The 19,516-nt window shown below is 39.1% G+C and overlaps 1 protein-coding gene across 5 annotated transcripts in view; it reads right to left on the bottom strand.

The window, feature by feature from the left end:
- Positions 1–19,516, bottom strand: part of nicn1 (nicolin 1) — a 130,474-nt gene that overhangs the window by 79,482 nt on the left and 31,476 nt on the right. The window lies entirely within an intron of this gene.

Here is a 19,516-nt window from a genome sequence, read left to right as displayed (position 1 = left end):
ATTTACGGAATCATAAGTTAGTCGGACAGGTTAGTGTATGGTTTCTAGGGGCTAAAATTGCATGAAATGTGTTCTTGTCAGAAAGCAGTACTTTTTGACACTTTTTATACTACAAATCAGACAGTTTCTGGGGTGTTTTGTGTTTATATATTTAACTAAAACTAAAAATGCGTAAAAATGTGTTGGAACAAGGACTGGAAATGTCGTTTTCAGAGACACAAAACTTGATACTAAAGCAAATGTCCTTATACCTTAAACACACTATATCCTAACTGCCTCTTTCCATTGAAATGGTTTGAATATATGCTACATGCTATAATGCTTGAGCACCTAGTGTGTACAAGCTACAACTGTACATACATTTAGATTAACATTAAATAGGTATTGAGTAATAATACTCAACAAAATATAGCCTTAACAAAAAAGCAACACACACATCACAAGGGAAAATTAAGCTACTTAATTTTATACAGTGAACAAGAGATGCAGCAGCCAAACAAAGATGTACAATCATTCTGCTGCCCCAATTTTTCCCCCATCCTTGTCAACAATGACCACAAACTACTCCATACAGATGAATTATCAGTTGGCTTTTGTTCACTGCAGTCTACTCTCATAAATAAGGGTTTGCGAGAACAGAGGTGAGCGGAGGATTGGCTGACAGACAATTCACAGTACACTGCAAAGCCTTGTCCAGCTAAAACAAAGAGAAAGAGTTAAATGCATCAATGTTTTTTTAAAACCAGATGTGGTCAGGTTGTTTAGGTTCTCTTTGGGTATTATCAACTGCCATTGCATATACCTGAGATCTCCAACAATTGCAATGGATTTGATCCAAACCTGGAAAACAAGTTTGCATTTTACACCAAGGTCCACATGGGTCCTGGGCATTAAGGTTTTGAGGGACCTGTGAGGACCTTCAGCGAGGATGCGATTGACAGTACTAGAACTGCTCACTGACATAATGAACCCTGCTGATGAAAGTGAGCAGGGCTGCTGGCAGTTCTGCTTTAGAACAGCAAGCTCAGTGAGGCAAGATAATGATTATCTTAAAACACAGCCCAGCTACAAGGAGGACAGTGATTAATTTACCAAGACAGATATAAACAGTCAAAACCACAATGATTATCAAGCCCTCATTTGTGCTTAAAGATTGAGGTTGAGATTAAGGTTAAACTATAGTAGACTAATATATGCACTGGCATCATCACAGTATGGTGACAGAAATTGAATGTCCCCATCTCCTTATCTGACCCGTCCGCTCCAGTTTTTTTATTAGTATAAAAATATAAGAGAAAATGGTAGTTATGAAACAAGAAAATTATGCTGTATTACAAGAGTAAAAAATCCTCTTCCCACAGCCCGAGAAATAAAAAGGTACAAGGATGTCTTGACATGGGCTAGCAATACTCCTGAGCCTCAAGTAACCCCATGAAGGTAAATTTGTGAAGATGCAGACCTCCTCGATAAGATTCACATTTTTTTTTATAATGAATTTGTTTACTTTGTTGTGCAACTTGTCTGTAGATCTGCCAAAAGTATGCAAATGTGTTAACATCAAATCAATTCTTCATCATCTACTGTATCATCATGTCCACCTTAAATGAATTTGTGATGTCATTCTTACCAATATGTAACAGACAGAATAAAAGTCAATCACACACATAGTTGTAATTTCACCAGGGGTAAATTCAGGTGTATGAGAAGGGCTAGGAAGTCTGTTTTGAAGGAAACAGGGTATGGTGCTGTGTCGCTGCCTTTTTGCGAGACCAGGATTTGCCTTGTTTATTATTATTATTTTTAGATAAATAACTTTTGTCTTGAAGCTCCTCACCTCTTATTTTTGTTATCTCTCCAGTGGACAATGCAACAAGCAGCTTTGTTGAAAGGTTATAATCATATTTGAAGTAGCACAATTATCATTTCAGAGGGATGAACCATTCCTTACCTCAAATGTTTCTCAATGAATTCCCTAATGACGGTTGCATCAGAATGTATTATCCTTGTTTTCCTTAAGCTTAGAACAGGTTCTTGCATGGTGCTTGTGCTCCCAGCAACGTGTGCTGCTTGGTAGCCTTGATTTTATCAACACAAAGTTCTGCATGTTGTTATTTTTCAGAGACTTGACCCGATTCACCGCACCCAGATAGAAAGTTCGGAGAGGCCCATTACCGGCCCACCAGCCCTGCCAGTCGGCTAGTGTTTTACAAACCCTCAATGCAGTGGTCCGCACACGGACAATCAAGCTGAGGCAGTCCAGATGACTGGGTCCAGAGGATCAGGTGGCAAAAGATGGCGAAATCATTGATGAATGCTTCAGATTTGCAAAACACTGGCAGACTGACAGCTGGCATCAACGGCGGGTCCAATAGGTGCTTGCCTGCTGGGTGGTTGCTAGGTGAAATGCACTGGAACCTCCGCTAGCCTTGCCTCTCATTCACCAGTTCTGCTTCCTGCAAACTAGGGCCCATGTCACTGCCCCATATGTCCTGGGTCAAGTTATTATTCTCAGTTCCTTAGAAACAAAAAAAGAAAAGAAAAAACTCTGAGCTACACTAGAAACTGAGAAAATTAGATTACCATGTACATGTACCAGCCAACCTCCCAGTTAAAGGACACATCAATAACTATTTTAACTGTTTTGGAAGTTGTGCCCCCTAAGTAGCAAACACATTATTTTGCCGATGGGTGGCTGGGTAGCTGAAAACAAAACCAAAAGTCTAAGACGACCAACCTTGATTTCATTGTTTAATTAATCCTGAGCAATAGTAGAACTAGAAGTCACAATGGAACAAACAATTTAGTCAGCTGAAACAAATTCTTAAAAAAAACTAAAAACAAAATAAAAACAAAACTCTTCCTCCCATTGGCTTCCTAGTCAAGCACTCCACTGTGTGCTCACAGTTTTGTGTGGTCAGTCCTAATCCCAAAGCAGTCTAGTTGCTTCGTGTTGCTACAGCCAATCGCGTGCCACGCTGCGGTGCTACTGACCAGATTCCAACCCAAAGCGCGAGGCCGATTCACAGACTGGAAAAGGGCCTTAACATGATAAGCCACCAAACTCTGCCAATCCGGAATAAGTACTTTCCCATTTCAGGATGTGCTCGCTTCCAAAAAATATCACCCTGTAAGCATGTTACTCCTTTAGACTGTTCGTCACTCAAGCTGGTGTCCAACCCTGTTCAGAATTTGCAATCCCTCCATTGTCCCTTGGGAAGGCTTGAGCTGCGTTTCCCAGCATAGCATCAAAAGACTTCTGCCTCCTCCTGTTCCCAGGGGTGATGCCTTTCAGACAATGAGACGCCATTCAATATTAAATACACAAGACACTACTGTAGTCCTAGTTCATTTCATCCTTGCTCTACACTGTAGCAAGGTGGACCCTAACTGTTTACAACAATGGATCCACAAAAAACCACAAATTCACATTAGCAGACTTTTCACCTGCCTCAGTGGCAAAGATTATCCCAGAGTGTCCATTGTCCATCAGGACCCAAGCTCTAATTAAGGAGAAACAAACATGGAAATAAAACTGAGGGCAGAGAGGGAAATTAGGACATAGAGTAGGACACAGAAAAACAGATGCCCGTTACAAGGCCATTTCAATGGAAACATGATGAATTATTCGCTTGATAGACAGGCCTTTTGCCTTACTTCCAGCATGTACAAGCTAAAAGAACATTGACATGGTAACAATATATCTTTTTTTATATATAATTAAGTTCTTTAAGAATGTTTATATGAAAATTTGGCTATCTTTTCAAACTAATTTCACACCATTTTGTAGCTAAATAAACAAAGAAAAAATCTTACAAATGGAGTTATTTCAGTGAAATTAGTTAATTCAGTAATTGAAAATTGGACTATTATTGAGTTCTTTATTCACGGAGTTGTTTATTTAATTATTTGGTTAGTTATGGAACAATTTCTGACAGCTTCTGGTGACACACAGTCTTTATACCCCCAGCCTGACTGGCTGATTCTCCCAGTTCAACAGCCAGTCAGCCACACCAAAGCCACTTGCGGTTACATGTAATGGAGAAAGTATCATTTACAGTATAATGTACAACTTCAAACAAATAGATCTGGCAAGGCAGACGATATTGAACAAAAGTTCTTTCTCAGCTTGGCAGAAAGTTCTACATTATTTGAAGACTTTTTTAAATGTACTTTCTCTCTTCACTGGATGATGGCTGCCAAAGTCTCTTTGTAGGGATTGCTCACATTGTAGAGATTCAACTCCTTCAACTTCTCGATCTTAATGATTTAATTTCCAACTTAATTTATGTGATCTGACATTTTAGTTACACTTACAAACTTCTGAATGACAATTAAAACCAAGGGTGTCCCTATATATAACATGTACCTCTATGGCAGTGTTATGTGTGATGAAATCTTCAAATGAATGGGTGTACATACGGAGGCAGGGTAATTGGTAGAAACAGAAACCTGTATACACACCAAACCTCCAGTAATGGAATTTCCCATCCCTCCACCAGTGCGTCCCATCAGTGAACTGCAAAATAAAAAGGGATGGGGGCTGGCAGAGCAGACTTCGCGACAGAGTACGTCTTTGTGCTCCTGAATTTACAGAGGGCACTTCAAGGACATTTCAAAGTCTCATTTCAACGAGACAGTCGTCAAAATGCGATTGGGTATTCCGAATTTGCAGAAAGGAAGCATACAACAGCCCTGATCTAACAGGCTCATGTTATATGCAGCAGATTACTTTTGCATTTTGATCATCTGGATCCTCACATTTCTTAAACGCCACTGAGTCAACCTCATTATTCCATGATGGAATGCTTCAGAGCACCATAATGCAGTATAACCATCCATTTAGGTGCACACATATGTGCTACCCTGCCTACTAAACACTCTCTGGCACATTGTCATAACTGGAGAAAGACTATTTCAATGAGTTTTTATTAATCTCTGGGGAATTGTTGTGCTGTACATTTATATTCTGTGCAGAGCCCTAATCTCGTTCTGCCTCTTGCTGCTCCTTTGGCTCTCTCTCACACTCCTTTTGCTCTCTCTATCTTGTTCTCACTTTCCATTTACTTCACTCGCTCTGTCTCTCACTCATCTTCTTCCTTCTCACTTGCTCTATCACTCACTCATTACACAATCTGAACCACAATGAGATACACAGTTTCTATATAATATGTATGATGCCTGATGGGCATATTTGACTCAAGACAAAGTCAAACATCTTTAGCTGGCAACAGAGGAAGTGCACACACACACCACTAAAAATTTTAACCAGTTGTCTTGTAGATGATTGATTGATTGATTTGAACTCATTAAAACTTTGCTTTGGAGTGTAAATAGCTTTGGTTAGATTTCAATCTGTTAATCAGTCAACATGTAGTCTTAGATATTGTTACTTTACAGGACCACAGTGTTTTCACTCATGTGACATAATTATCTATGTAATTAAATCTGAAATTGGGAATACTATACTATTTTATATTTATTACTTTTTCAATTAACCAAAGGATTGTTGTTTTTTTCTTCTCCCGCAAGGGAACTGTGGCCATTATTTAAAAGGTTCAAATATTCTCATTTTTAGCTCAGTTGAGAACAGTTGTAAATACTGCAGAACTGGCTGCACAACAAATCGATATGTTGAAGAACATAAGGCAATGTTAGCCAAACTGAGGGTCAGGGCCCACTGGTGGGTTGTTGGAGGGGTCAAGGTGGGTCACAAGATAAACACATAGAAAAAACATAATAATAATAAAACAAGAAACAGTGCAGTCCATAAGTATCTTGACAGTAGCAGAATCTTTGTTGTTTTGGTTCTGTACCCCAGCACATTGGATTTGAAATGAAACAATTAATATGAGGTTAAAGTGCAGACTGCTGAGCTTTAATTTGAGGAAACTGACATACATACCAGATGAACCTTGTAGGAATTACAACCCTTTTTATACATAGTTCCCTCAGTTTAGGTGACCAAATGTATAAAGAGGGCTGTAATTCCTACACGGTCCACCTGATATGGTGCTGACAGCACTGCACTTTAACCTCATCTTCATTGCCTCATTTCAAATCCAGTGTGCTGAAGTACACGTTACACAGCTTAGGAGTTCAATTCTGCTTGGTTTTAATTACAATAGCCATACAGTATTTTGCATTGTGTTTTCCATCTAAGACATCACCAAGATGAACATTGTCATTTTAATCAACTTTTCGGGGTTTTTAGGCGTGATTTTCGCAAAAAAAAAGAAAAATACTATCCTCCCACTTATATTATGTATGTATGCATATTATCTCATTATTGCACTAGTTATAGTGTAGATACAGATGTAAAAAAAGGGTTAATTCTATATTTAATGTATGCAAGGCAACATTTAGGGGCAGGTTAGAGAACAAGTATTTGCTCAGTAAGTGGGTTGTGGGCTCAGGTATTTTGGGAATCACTGCCATACCTGACCTAACAAATTAAAAGATTACATAATGAGTAAACTGAATTAAATAATACATAAAACCTACTTCAATATGTAACCTAATGTACAGACCCATGAGGCTTTTCTGACAGTAACTGTAGTTCTGTCCTCCACCACAAAGAGAGCGACTGTAGAAAGACTTTCTCGAGCCACACATTAACCACTGAACCGATTTCAGTACCTTAGTCATGTCAATGAATCATTCAATTACCACATGGAGGCCTAATCTTATCTGATAAGGGCCCCTATGGGCGTAACTAATAAATTCATCAAGGTCTTCAATCATGACCGAGATTAGTTCTATCAGATTTTTTAGTGCTGGTCTACAATAGAAACCTACACCAACAAGATCAGACACCTTTTAGAGGCTGACACCCATGTACCAAAAGCTCAACAATTAATCCTTACTTGCATAATTGCCTGTGTTTCTTTGTTGCTTATCACTGATCACTGCAATTAAGAGTGACCCTTTGAGGAGAATTGAAATACAGGTAGATTGTTTCCCAGGTCACATGTTCAGGAAATAGCCTAATTTTGCGATAACCAGTTGCGACCTGTTTATTTTTTATTTTGCTAGGAAACAAGATAATATCACGTATAGTACGCTTTTAAAATGCAACGTGTAACTGGAAACGAGCAGAGAGCACCAGAGCCAATGTGTTTGTGCCATTGATTTACTGTGGATTACTTTGATGCATGCAGACAGCACAGCTATATCTCATTTCCTCTGGAAGGATCCTGCGATGAAAATACTGCGCGCTTGGTTCTGCTGCAGGCAAAAGTCTATTTAATATTAGCATGGGAACCACAAGGAATGTATTTTATACTCTGAACTGCAGAAAATGTAATGTGAAAATGCATCATTAGATTTTTGACCCCCCCCCCCCCCCAAATCACATTTTAAGTTTAAGACTTAAGTGACAGTCCTTATTCCTTATTCCTGAGATCTTGACTCCTCCCACCCGACCAATGAGATACTAACCGCTTCCTTTTCCTGTCCCACTGCAAGCTGAGCAGTAAAAACCGGACTTCCGTGGTAAATCGGACTCAAGGACTCGAGATACACATCCCAGCAGAGCGCTGTTTTCTCAGTAAGCTGGATACATGGCACAGTATTCCGGATGATGGGAGTACAGCTTGTTGAACTGGCCTCCACCATAATAAACGTATACACTCTGGGGGTTTATCTGAAGGTTGCGCTTATCACCGTGGAGGTCCATGTAGACTGACACAGTACCTGGCCTTCAAGAGATAAATAGACACAACAAGGTATTTTCAAATTACTTTTCAAATTACTTCTCTTTTTACCCACAGTAGACAGGTAGAATGGGCATGTGTGCACTTCTAACAGGGCAAACTCTGTACAGTGCTGCGGCTGCAGGGCTGGGAAAAACTGAAAATGCGATCTCACCTTTAGTGCCTGATGGTACCACTGCTGAACAATCCTAAAAAAATGGCCACCTCTAAACACAGTATTACAATAGAGTAGTCAAAAACTTAAGGACAGAAAGTTTTTTTTTATTTATATATATATATATATATATATATATATAAACAGACTTAAAGTGTATGATGATACCACCAACACAAGACAAACTACAAGCTGTATTTTAAAAAATTTTAAAAATAAAATAAAATGTACTGATATAGCAGTAAATTTGTTTTGAACAACTTCCAAATCAAAATTCTGTATTGCTGGTGAGTGTGACCATTTGTTGTATAAGCAACCTTAAATCTTCTTTAAATTACTCACCTTTTTAAAAGATGCATTGAGGATAGAGAGGAAAATAACTAATAGTTTGGTAACTGGATACTTGTTTTGTCTTCTTGAGTAGTATTCAGGAATTGTCTTTTTCTTTCTTTTTTTAAAGGGTGGGAGCAAAAGTGTGGCTCTTGAAATAAATGACAGCCAGTAAATGCATTTTTACAGTTTCACCAGACTCCTTGGACACTACCACATTTTTAGAAATATAGCAGAATACGTAGGAATGGTTGAAATGGTTGAATTTGAAATGTAGCATATACATTCAATTGCAGTATTCAAGTATTCAAAAAGTAATGTTGTACCCATTAGACAATGACATAGTGAAAAGAATTCCAACTAAAGCATGAGTCCAGTAACTCCATTCACTGCTAGGGTTGGGTATTGAGATCCAATTCCGAATTGGAATCGGTTCCAAAGAACCGGGAATTCATTAAGAAAAGCACTTAAAATCAGCTTGTCGAATCCTGAAAACGTATTTTCAGTGGCAATCATGATAAGTGAAATGCAAAAAATGTTTGTCAACTGCCAGAACCTGCTGCCTTTATGTCAGTGTCACTGGTTATGTAATATGTATGCATCAATTCACCTATAATAGGCCACGCCCCCCACAATGGGGGAAATGATCAGCCCCCCTCCATATAGTTAGCATAGCAGGCAGTGGATTATCAAGATCATAAAAATACCAAAATGGTGTTGTATGGTAGGCTGTACAAATAAAGCCAAGAACCACAAGTCTACCTTTTATGACCTCCTGTGCAAACAGACCAAGCAGCTATGAAATGACGTTATCTGCTATGATAGCTGAATTTAATTAACGCTAATGTTAGTTAAAAGCAGCTTTTTGCACGGGAGCAAAGAAAACTTCAGATCTGGGTTCTTTTCCATGTTTTTTGTACAACTCACCAACAACAGCATTTGAGCATTTTTACGGTCTTAGTAATCTGACTGCTAATGATAAATAAATAAAGGTGATTTTGCGAGCAACACATTTTGGTTTCTTTTTGTGCCTAAACAATAAGAATTAGAATGGTAATGGGAATTGATCAAATCAAAACGATACCAAATCTTATTCATTGCCCATTCCGTAAAAATTCTGATAAAGTGGTGATTAGTGGTGATGTTGTATTCATTTATTTTGTGTTGTTGTTTCCTTTTAAACCTGTTAATGACTGAGGTGGGCACAGTGTATCCTAAGCCCAGAAGATAATGTTCCCAAACAGGCCTTTAAACAATTTTCATCACACCTTGCAACTCAACAGCATTATGAAGGCACACTGCTCAAGAAAGAGCTTTGCTCTTAGGCAGAATAGGTAGTCTCTGCCACGACAAGCTGACCTAAAAAATATGCCTGCACTGTGAAGTGAACGAAGGGAAACTACCTCTTCCTCTTCCCCCTTTTCTTTTTCCTAGCAACAGAAAAAAAGAAACCTGAAACAATATGAGTAGATTCACTACTCTTCCTTAGAAGCTATAAGTGAGTTGTTGTCTCCACCCCCCAAGCCCACATCCACATCCACCCCCTGGTCTACTGGGGAGAAAGGAGGGGCCAGGGGAGGCCCGATTTACTTTAATGATGAAGACGGTTGGTGCCAATGCTTGTAGCGTCTTGCTCCGTGAGCCCCATGTCATCCCACGAAATCAGAGAGAGCACCATCTGTCTAAGCACTGCACCTGCTGGGCCTGAGGTGCCACCCCCCACCCCTACCTTACTCATTTTCCCCAGCTTCCTCCCCAAGAACATTAGTGGGGCACCTGGGTGGTCTCCACTAAACCCTCAGACCCTCCTGACACAAACCCCATGAGGGGGGCAGGGTGGGGGGTATGCGAGTCAGTCAGCCGTTTAATTATACATGAGCAGTTTGATAGACTTTCCCAGGGAGAGGGAGCGATGGAGTGGAGGGCGGGAGAGCCAGTTCTCCACCACCTGCTGTGTAAGAGCCTACCTCCCTTGCAGAGGAGGTCACTGTGCGCCGCTCCTCAGCACATTTGCCTCCTGCTGAGACAAAAGGAGCACGTAGCGGGGGCCAGTGCACCCCAAGCTTGGGGTTTTTTGGGGTCAATTTAAAAAATAAATAAGAGAGAGATCCACTTCATAACCATTTCATTGTTAATTTACAAAGGCAATGTTGCAAATTCAAACACTGGTGTCACTGTGGCCAGTGGTCACTGATCTTTGTGATACAGGAGGAGCTCTTTCTCTGCAGCTCTCTGAGGGCTAGATATCTTACTGGAACCCAGCCACTGCAAACAGAGACAGAAGCTTACAATTCCCAGATGTTTTCCAGGCTTTTACCCCAACCTATTCCTGCTTTTGTTTTTAAAACACTTCATAGCTATTGATGCCTAAATGTGATTAATAATATGCTCTAGGGCTGTAAGTTTTTCTTTACTCAGTCTCATTGAATTGGGTCATCTACCATATGGGTAAGTCTTAAGACAACTGCATCATAAATATGTGAATTCAATGGTGAATAAATAATGCACTACTTCGAACTGTGTGGAGGGAAAACACAGAGGAAAAAAAAAAAAACACTGTAGTTTACCGGTACAGCCTGCAGTCATTTCACTACTGAAGACATAATGGATCCATGGAGCCGAGGGGTTGATAGACAATCCATCTAATCCATGGTTTCAAAGGGCTCTGGCATGGCTGGTTTCAAAATGGCTAAAGACTGCATGTGTCCCACTGGGCATTGACTGCTAAAGCCCTCGCCTTCTGGCTAAGTGCACACAGCAGGTCAATAAGACTAAATAGAGACAACAGACAGACAACATTACTGAAAGAATCTGTGGGTCACAGTGGGCATAAAATAACACATTTTAGCTTTTAAATGATATAAACGGCACTCATGGTGTGGGGATATGCATCTGCGCATTATCTATGCAACATAATTGCCATTTTATTGCAATTCCACATTAGAAATATAAGACAAATTCTTTTACAACTTGTGTTTACCAACAGCATTTACATTAAAACTTACATAAAAATGCTTACTGCTTCAGGACCTTAAACACAGGCAAGCACGCAGACTGGCATTTAAAAAACAAGTAAAACATGGCGTCCGTGGAAAGGAAGTCGGTGCACCGGTCAGACGGGATTCAGGAAGACGGGAAGAGGGGAAATCTCACAAGCGGAGCGGGAACAGGGACCAAATGATTCATGACAAGTTTGTTCAGAGGGGCGACCTGCGCGGGCTCAGGAGGAGATAATGGGAATAGAGAGTCCCTGGCTTATCGGGGCGCCCGCTTCATTACTTCCCCTGACTGTGAAGGAAATGGGACAGGGGAAACGTTTCCAGCAGTGAGCCAGGCTCAATCAGATCCCCGACAAGATGGCACAACAGAAGCTGAACAAGTGGGTTAGGTGGTGGAGAAGGGCAAAAAAGTCCTCCCTTTAACTGGTAAATGTAAAGATTAATCCAAAAGGTCAGCAGCGGCAGTGCAAATCGGGGAATGATAGAAGAAAAAAAATGGTTGTTGAATTAATTTGCCTCCTCCACAGTGGACAGAGAGATGGATAAGGAAATGTTGTCTCACACTTGTAACCTCCCATACGGTCTTTGCGTTATTTTAGGGTAGCGTTCTTTCCTGTTTTCAAAATGTGTCGCCCTTTCTGAAACACACACACACACGCACACACACAAACACAGACAGACAGCGAGAGAGAGAGAGAGAGAGAGAAGCATAAATGAATGAGATATGTATGAATCATTGCTTATAAGAAAGGAGAAAAAGATCCTTTGAAATATTTTATGCAGAGAATGCCAAGCACCTGTGTTGATTATTCAAAGAACCGTTATCGTCTACAGGATTATGATTATCCGTAGTCAAAAACACTGTGGGGGGGATTGGCATCTCACAATATCACCATGAATGTTTGTTCAGATTGTGTCTCAGAGCTTACAGGCTTAGATGTAAGAGACTGACTGCTCCTTTGTTTATGTGGGGCTTGGCTAGAGCCCGGCAGGGAGAGCCTGGGGGGTGGGGGGGGGCTTACAGGAATCAGGCCGCAAATCTCACTACACCGCTTCCCCAAGCACCATGCAGGGCTGGAGAATAGGCATGACATTTTATTCATAAAATCTGTGTTTTAACTCCTAGGACTAATAATGATAATAATGATAATGATAATAATAATAATCATAATAATAATAATAATAATAATAATAATAATAATAATAATAATAATAATAATAATAATTCATACATTCATACAATAAAGGTTCATACTGAGGAAGTGGGTAGAAGAATGACTCCAGGACATCATTCAAGACATAGGCTACCTCTTTCTCCATCTCAAAAGACAAAGAAACACTGCTGCCCATTTTGGCATTAATACGAATGCTACTTAAAAATACATTTTAAAAACCATTAAAACTTACGACTTGCAACCAAAATATTTAGAAAATTTGCTGCCGTGCTGCAGTCTGTACTCTTGTCTCCACTTCCGCATACCCACACAGAAGTGTTTCTCCAACCATGCAGCATAAATTGTAATAGGACTTCTGCCCAGAATCAGTTAAACAAAAAGCAAAATAAAAATGTTGCCAGTGAGAGCCATCCCAAAGACAGGTACATTGTGCTTCAAAAAAAGGTTTCAAGTTCGATTTTCATCTTAATGTTTTTATAGGGCTAGAAAATAATTGGAATTGAGAGCTACAAAGTGCACTACACAAAGGTGATGTACAGTTTACATGACATGAAGGAATACTGAAAGAAAAAGCCTTTGGTGAAATAAAACACACTCACTGTTAAAAAAAACAAACAAACAAAAAGCAAAAACGAATGGAAAAATAGAAATAAACATGATATTGGAATAAAAATAAGTTGGGAAAAGAGTGAAGGAGAATTATTGACTAAGATATCAGATATGTTTACATGCCATTTTTTGGATGCGAGTTGCTCTTGAGGGACTGAAAAAGCACACAGAAACGTCAGCTCGAAGAAAAGTTTCTCCAAGATGACAAATGCTACTGTCAGCAAAGACACCTTGGCCCAGATTCAATCAACATCTGCCTTTGATCTACAAATAAATGCAAGTACCAGTTTTTTCAGTGCAAACACAATTTCTATTACCTTTGGTGATTGCTTAACTTGTCAAACTATGTTTGTCTGGGGGAAAATGTTATATAATTATGGGAGGGGAGAATTGGGGACAGTATCGATTGAATTCTAGGCCTTGTTTCGTTCTGTAAAGTTCAGCAGTAATCAAATCTATGCAGAAACTGAGATATATCATATTAGAAATATTACAATATGTTATAACATGCACAGTATTACTAGTGATGGCACCAGCGATGGATGATTTTTCTTAAATGATACAGTGGTGTCAGGGCTGGTGGATGGATCATCCAGCTAAGGCTCTATTTTAGTGTATGCAACCAGGGACATCATGCACCCAAAACAAAATATAGATGGTTTATGTCCACAATATAAATATTTTTTAGTATTGTGGACATTAGCCATGAGAGTGAGAGAATGAGAGAAAGAAAAAGAGGTTTAAGAAAGGGTCTTAGGCTAATCTTATACTAGATTGCATTTTTAGTTTACCAAATCATGTAGCAATGTTAGTCTGGGTTATTTACAGTTATACCTCAAAATGCGTCCTTTGACAATTTACTTATACATTCAAATTCTCGTGAACGCTTGAACAACGTTGAAATTTAGAGGTGTAATGTACGCTCAGTTGTCGTGGAGTTGGCTTTATGCGCTCAAGGTAGAAAGTGCACTCAATCTTCAGGACATGAGAGAGGCAAAGAACATCTTAACTGAGTGGATAACACTGTCAGAGCCTGAAACTGTCTCCAAAGTTTACAGGCTTATAGGTGAAAAATCCTGAAACGTGCTAAAAATATTTCTAAAGTTTTTCAATAGTTTTGACTCGTAACTGCCTTGGGTTGAAAACAGTTTCTTAAACCAAAAGATGCTTCCTTGTGTTCAAAATGCCTGTCTTTTGGTTCATTATAGTGTATTTGAACCCACAAATTAATTTAAACTTCAGTTAAGATATTGATGAAATAAAGTGAAATGATGTATCTTAATGAGGATGAGCTGAATAGCATTGTGATTAATATTGGGGAAAACTCGTGGACATCCTAATAGTCCCAAAGAACTGGCTTCATAGAGTAAACAAAAAAGGTATATCATAATTTTTTCAATCAATCTTCAAGCTCTGCACATTGGCCAGACCCTGGGTGACTGGCTATCCCCTTCCTGGTTGTTTGTGCTTCCCTGTCTGCTTATGGTTTTTTATGGCATGTTATGGATGTTATCGGCATATGTTAGGATTTGTTATCTGCATGTCAGTATTTGCATTTTTGGCTCATGGTTAGCATAATTATCTCGCAATTAGTGCTTTAGTGATGTTACATATACAATCTGTGATATGAGGATGTTCTTACCCAGGCCAGGCACTGCTGCTCATATAACTCAATTTGATAATGCAATGAACACAATTACAATACCAGAGACTAAACATAGGACCTCTTCTGGCTATTGATGGCCACACCTGCACATAAGGTAAGAGGTAGAAGAGATGCTTAAGAGGTAGAAGAGATGCATTTAGACTGGACTGAAGCATACAGTATAGAGGGTGGTTGGCAGCTTTAAAAAGGGAGGGAAGAGTCGGCCTTTTAAATCTAGTTTTTAAGTGCACTTAGACCAGCCAGGCAGGTAAACAACAGACATTCGGCCGGTGCAACAGGAGGTCAATGGATATCTATATCTAGTGCTGTCAACTGCCCCACTACAATGCTCTAAGCTAATGCACTTGACCATGTATGAGTTCTGTTATGCAAGTCAAACCCATTTGATTTGTTTCCAAACTGGGATCCTGGGATCCACAGGTGCCTGTGTATGAGTCCAAGAAGGTCCACCTTTTTTCATATCAAACTTTAGCCATTTAGATGATATAACTGATTAACAATGGCTTACATGTCCTTCCTAATATTTTTTTTTTACTATTGTAATTAATTGCCATTTATGTTGTACTAAATATATGTCTAACATGGATGCATAGTATACAGTATATGTCATTTTGGTTAATCAATATTTATATTTAATGTGCTGAACAGCCAGGTGTTGGAATAATGTGTTAGCAATTATCCATTTTAGTGAGATGGGGTTTCTTAGCCAGTGCGCGGTCATTTTCAGGAGCCTCGAGATCACACGGGAAAAGGTAGGATAAAACCCCTGACTAAGACACAATAAATCATTCTCCCAAGTGCGTGAGCAAGTTTTGATGGAAACGGCTCAGAGGATGATTGGATGATGGATACCACAGAGTTTTTTTAGAAGCATGGTTAGGCTTCTCCTTTATGACCAGTCTTGTACTGTGCATGGCATAAACCATAAATCAAGAGATGTATAGGATGCATTCGCCACATCTTATAGGTGTGACAGCAGCAAAAACCAATTCAGTAATCAAGCCATGAAGTTTTTTATTTGAAAAAAAGGATGTGTGTGCGTGTGTGCATGTGTGTGTGTGCATGTGTGTATGTGTGTGCGTGCATGTGTGTATAATCTAGTTCATAATCCAAATATTTACCAAAGCCTACCTGACACCCACCTATAACTATATATAGTGCCAAAACAATCATGCTGTTCTTTATGCTTTGACTTGTATGGCAGTGGTTTTTTCCCTTGAGCAAATATTATATCATCCATCAAATTTACACAAAGTACTGCTTAAGTGCCTTATTTATGCATATGTGCTTTGGCTTCTAGGAGATCAAAGAATAAAATAAAATCTTAAGGAGGACATTTAATGTGATTTACTGTTGTGTTTATGACAAGTTATATACTAAAGTGCAATTACCAAATAAGTTTAATTACCATTTTATGAGATAAGTAATCCAGCCTTGGACACACTATCACCTTAAGATTTGGAAATGGAATTTACTTTGAGACCTGTATTTTTGCATGTATGTGCTATACGTGTAAATATTTTAAATATTACACAGTACTGTTGAAAGCTTGTAGTGTAATTAAGTGGGAAATTTTAAATCAATCTTCAAAAAAAAAAATCTTTCTCTTTCTAATTATATTTTACACTTTCACATTTTCACTTTGAGATAAAATGAAGTGAATCAAATTCATAGTGTGTTTTGTCATCAGTAGCGACACTCATGAAAAACATAATAGAGCTGCTTATTATTTGCTGTCGATGAAATATGTTCTGAATCCGGAAGTATGCATTATGTGGAATACTGAAAGTGATTTCCAGAAGTAATGAGAATCTTATTCTGTAACATGTTTTGACCAACATAGATGCTGAAAGTAACATGGGAAACACAACCAAAAATGCAGACTGACATTTACACTGCATCATGGCTCAACAAATGCTAAACTTGGAGTTATCAAGGATATTATGGTTTTACTCGGTCTACCTGTGCTATATCTAAAACTACCCTCAACCCCATTTGCTATTTAAAGTACTCAAGAGCGAGATTCTCCCTCTTGCACCTGGTATGACACTTAACTTAATGTTGTAGGTTTATGGATTGACTACCTCTATCATTTGTGACACTGACTTGGCATCAACTCTGCTCATTGCCTCAGCCATTATGGATGCATTTTTGTGAGCTGCTCTGGATAAGTGCCTGTTAAGTGCCCATTTGTAAATATTATCTTTTCAGAAGATGTCTGTTTATCATATACCTCCACAAGTCAGTCCTATTTTAAAAGATCAGTCGGTTGCCTCCAGCCAGTCTGGAATTGCACAGTGGATGAAAAAAGTAAGGTCGAGTAAATAAGTTATTAAATTCCATATGCAAGTCAGTCCTTATCTAACAGATCTGGTGCATCAAAATGAACACATGCATTGATTGGTACCAATAATTGACTGCATATGATAGAAATAAGAGATCAAAATAAACTCTGGATCAGAATCCACTGATGACATCTTTGTTCAATCTCACTGGCACTAATTCTGAACAGAATTACCTGCTGAGCTGTGGCAAATGCTACAAAAAATATTCTTTCATCCAAGATAGGTTATCAAGCACTAATGGACAAAAAGCAGAATCAAATAAACAAAAAATGCACCCGCAGTTAAAACCTGAAACACAGACTAATGGAAGAGAAGAGAAGAGGCTTTTCTACTCGAATGCATTAACAGGTGATAATTATGGAAAGGCAGTAAAAGGAGACCAATTTCCTCCATGCATTCCTTATGGTGAGGGACAGTCATTACTCAAGATTCCACAGAAGGTCTTATTACATCATATTTTCAGAAGATGCTAAACCACACCAAGAAAAGATGAACCATGTGAGAAAATTACCTTTCACTGTTACATTATTTATTGGCTTTTCAGCACTGTGCAAAATATACATATCATTCTGTCTTTTTTTCTCCTTTTTTTGCAATCTAGCTAAACATTACAACGCCGTAAGATGGTATAAATTCCCCCCCAGGAAGTGGAAGTCAATCGAGGGGTAAAGCTAAACAAATAAATCTACATTTGTGCTTCAGGGAAGGAAAAAAAAAAGAACCCAAGCATTATAGATACATTTCCTCCGGGTGAGAAATCAAATTCACATGCACAAATGTGTTCAGTGGAATTATTCTCATGTTCCAGAGAATGTGCTCAAATACTGATATAACGCAATACATGAAATGTGTTATTTTGCCAGGATGAAGAGTAACAATATAATCTCTGTCGTGACAGATATGCACCAACTTGGAAATCTACTTTGTATTTTAATAAAAGTATATTTGTTTATTTTTAAAAATGAAAACAAGTCAAACTTGTGTTGTTTAAGCCCGTAGGGTCTGAAAGATCATTAAAAACAGACCATCAAACAGATCACCCCATGCAAAGAGGAGAGACTCAATCTTTTCCCCCTGTATTGTATGCATAGGGCCTAATGTGAGCAATGGGACCACATAATCTGATTTGTTCCAATTCGCTGGCCTGAGTCACTGAAGGTTTGGTATGCAGTAAACAAGCGCTAGAGTCATCGGGCTTGATGAGATGAAGTCTTTTTTTAAGTTGCAAGAATGCAGAGTAGATATTATCTGCCAAGGATGTTAGAACGCAGCCTGGAGATTCTCCATGGGATCTCGCGTTCTTAAGCTGCTCCAGGAGAGGAAAAAAAAAGAGGCATCCACCAGGACCAAGTAGTAAGCCTCATGGTAAACTCCAAACATCCAATTTGTTTCCCTGACAGCTGGGCGGCACATGCCAAGTGCCAATAGCGGCAATCTTTGAATGCCAGAGCGAGGGGAGGAAAATTAAAGCAGGAAAGAATTCATCTTTTCTCTAAGGGAAACCAAAAGTAAGGGAAGAAAACAAAAACTACAAAATGAATTAAACATTTTAAACTAAAGCAGTTTGATGCTCGAGATAGAACAGACTGGGAGAGAAATATATGGGAAGAAAGCCCGACATTTTCAGATGATGGAGGCAAGAGTGCAGAACAGTTGAGAGAAAGAGAGAGAGAGAGAGAGACAGAAAGAGATATGACATACAAGCAGGGTGATACAGGTAAAGCTAATACCTTTCTCTCTTACAAGGAAAACACATTACCCTTGTATCAGATCTCTTGCTTCAGCATTATAGAGAATGACATGCAGGTTGATGTGTCAGCAAAGAAACAACATCAGGCGCAAATTAAACCCCTCGATTTCTGCCTCGTGAATCTCTATTCATCACACTGCCTGCACGTCCATTACCATGTACATAAACATCCATGCATATCAAAAATAATCATGTTTCTCTGGGATTTTCGGTCCACCAATCTCTCTAATTTCTTCTTGAGGCTACATATTTCCACACGTGTGACCCTCAGATGATCCTGGGGGGCATTCATGTACTATTCCAAAGAGGTCTGCAGAGAATCAGGCAACTTGGCCTTATGATTTTCTTCAGTGCACCGTGTATTTCTTAGGATGATTTATGGTATACTATTTATGCTACTCTTGTACCCACTGTATGATGCTAAAAGGCAACACAACCCTCGTTCAAGTGAATTCACTCGTTCATTATTTGACGCATGCAGGAGGACAAAAAAGGATGTAAAAAACTAAGAAAAATGAGAAGAGGGTTGTTATCTCGCCAAGTATCTGATCATTTTCAGAGCGTAAGCTCCCCTCTCGCTGGACTACGGAGCATTGCATTTTCAGAGTCTCATTACCTGTCGTGGCTCAGCTAAACAGTACTGTCTAGCTCAGGGAAATAAGCTCATTGCCTTACATAAATCACTCTGGATGAAACGTACTTGTCTTACATGGCCAAAAGTATGCGGACACCTGAGATCCAACATCTCATCCAAAATTACGGACATTGATATGTAG

Source organism: Anguilla rostrata, chromosome 13 (genome assembly GCF_018555375.3).
Source record: "Anguilla rostrata isolate EN2019 chromosome 13, ASM1855537v3, whole genome shotgun sequence".
NCBI lineage: Eukaryota > Metazoa > Chordata > Actinopteri > Anguilliformes > Anguillidae > Anguilla > Anguilla rostrata.
The sequence above is the reverse complement of the archived record's forward strand: the minus strand, read 5'-3'. Positions and strand labels throughout refer to the sequence as shown.